At 48.8% G+C, this 2,167-nt stretch overlaps 1 pseudogene across 1 annotated transcript; it reads left to right on the top strand.

Moving 5' to 3' along the window:
* The first annotated feature begins 575 nt into the window (after positions 1-575).
* LOC108540593 (40S ribosomal protein S2 pseudogene) lies at positions 576-1,593 on the top strand (annotated as a pseudogene). Its single transcript, XR_001888714.1, has one exon. The product of XR_001888714.1 is annotated as a 40S ribosomal protein S2 pseudogene (transcript).
* Positions 1,594-2,167: the final 574 nt, after the last annotated feature.

Here is a 2,167-nt window from a genome sequence, read left to right as displayed (position 1 = left end):
AAAAAAAAAAAAAAAAAAAAAAGACAAAAATTGCAAATTTGTGGGCAAAAGAAATGACTGTTGTTTTGGGGGTCCAGGATGTGTTGGGGCACAATACAAAAAGCAAGGCAAGCTGGGCACAGTGGTGTGTGCCTATAGTCCCACTACTTGGGAAGTTCAGGCAAGAGAATGGCTTGAGCCCAGGAGTTAAAGTATGCACTCTTATGATTGTGCCTGTGACTAGCCATTGAACTCTAGCCTAGGCAACATAGCAAAACCCCATTATTTCTTTAAACAGTAAGGCAAGCCGACTTTATTTATTTATTTTTTTGAGATAGAGTCTTGCTCTGTCACACAGGCTGGAGTGCAGGAGCACGATCTCGGCTCACTGCAACCACTGCCTTCCAGGTTCAAGCGATTCTCCTGCCTCACTCAGCCTCCCGAGTAGCTGGGACTACAGTCTCGTGCAACTACACCTGGCTATTGTATTTTTTAGTAGAGATGGGGTTTTGGCATGTTGGCCAGGCTGGTCTTGAACTCCTGGCCTCGTGATTCGCCTGCCTTGGCCTCCTAAAGCGTTGGGATTACAGGCGTGAGCCACCGTGCCCAGCCTAAAAAAGTGAGGCAAGCTGACTTGATATACATCCTGCTGGAAGAATGAAAAAAAAATTAAATCTTCTTCTCTGAGAAAACACCAAATGGTGGATGACGCCGGTGCAGCGGGGGGGCCCGGAGGCCCTGGTGGCCCTGGGATGGGGAACCGCGGTGGCTTCCTCAGAGGTTTCGGCAGTGGCATCCGGGGCCGGGGTTACGGCTGTGGACGGGGCTGGGGCCAAGGCCGCAGAGCTCGCGGAGGCAAGGCCAAGGGTAAGGAGTGGATGCCCGTCACCAAGCTGGGCCGCTTGGTCAAGGACATGAAGATCAAGTCCCTGGAGGAGATCTACCTCTTCTCCCTGCCCATTAAGGAATCTGAGATCATTGACTTTTTCTTGGGGGCCTCTCTCAAAGACGAGGTTTTGAAGATTATGCCGGTGCAGAAGCAGACCCGTGCTGGCCAGCGCACCAGGTTCAAGGCGTTTGTTGCTTTCGGGGACTACAATGGCCACGTCGGCCTGGGTGTTAAGTGCTCCAAGGAGGTGGCCACTGCCATCCATGGGGCCATCATCCTGGTCAAACTCTCCATTGTCCCCGTGCGCAGAGGCTACTGGGAGAACAAGATCAGCAAGGCCCACACCGTCCCTTGCAAGGTGACAGGCTGCTGCGGCTGTGTGCTGGTGCGCCTCATCCCTGCACCCAGGGGCACTGGCATCGTCTCAGTGCCTGTGCCCAAGAAGCTGCTCATGATGGCTGGTATCGATGACTGCTACACCTCAGCCCAGGGCTGCACTGCCACCCTGGGCAACTTCGCCAAGACCACCTTTGATGCCATCTCTAAGACCTACAGCTACCTGACCCCTGACCTCCGGAAGGAGACTGTGTTTACCAACTCTCCCTATCAGGAATTCACTGACCACCTTGTCAAGACCCACACCAGAGTCTCCATGCAGCAGACCCAGGCTCCAGCTGTGGCTACAACATAGGGTTTTTATACAAGAAAAATAAAGTGAATTAAGCCTGAAAAAAAATTAAATCTTAATCAAGTTCCTAGATCCAACTACCAATGAATGGGTTTACAAGAAATACAAGGATTTCTTGTATTCATAAATGTGAAATGTGATGTAAATGTGAACTAGAAACCTTTCAAGGAAAATTAAGAAAATCAAAATATACTTAATGAAACTAGGCCTCTGCTTCATGTTACTATTGCAAGCTAAACTTAAAAAAAAATGGAATGATGCTATATATATATGTATTTTTTTTTAATTAAAAAAAATTTTTTTTGAGATGGAGTCTCACTCTATAGCCCACGTGGGAGTGCAATGGCATGATCTTGACTCATTGCAACCTCCGCCTCCCAGGTTCAAGCAGTTCTCTGCCTTAGCCTCCCAAGTTACTGGGATTAAAGGCATGTACCACCACGCCCAGCTAATTTTGCATTTTTAGTAGAGGCAGGGTTTCACCACGTTGGCTAGGCTGGTCTCAAATTCCTGACCTCAGGTGATCCACCTGCCTCCCAAAGTGCTGGGATTACAGGTGTCAGCCACTACACCTGGTCTAGAAGAATATATTTTTAAAATAGTACCATGAG

The sequence above is a fragment of the Rhinopithecus bieti genome, unplaced genomic scaffold (assembly GCF_001698545.2).
Source record: "Rhinopithecus bieti isolate Rb0 unplaced genomic scaffold, ASM169854v2 scaffold_19867, whole genome shotgun sequence".
NCBI classification, from domain to species: Eukaryota; Metazoa; Chordata; class Mammalia; order Primates; family Cercopithecidae; genus Rhinopithecus; species Rhinopithecus bieti.
This window is presented reverse-complemented; position numbering and strand designations above follow the sequence as displayed.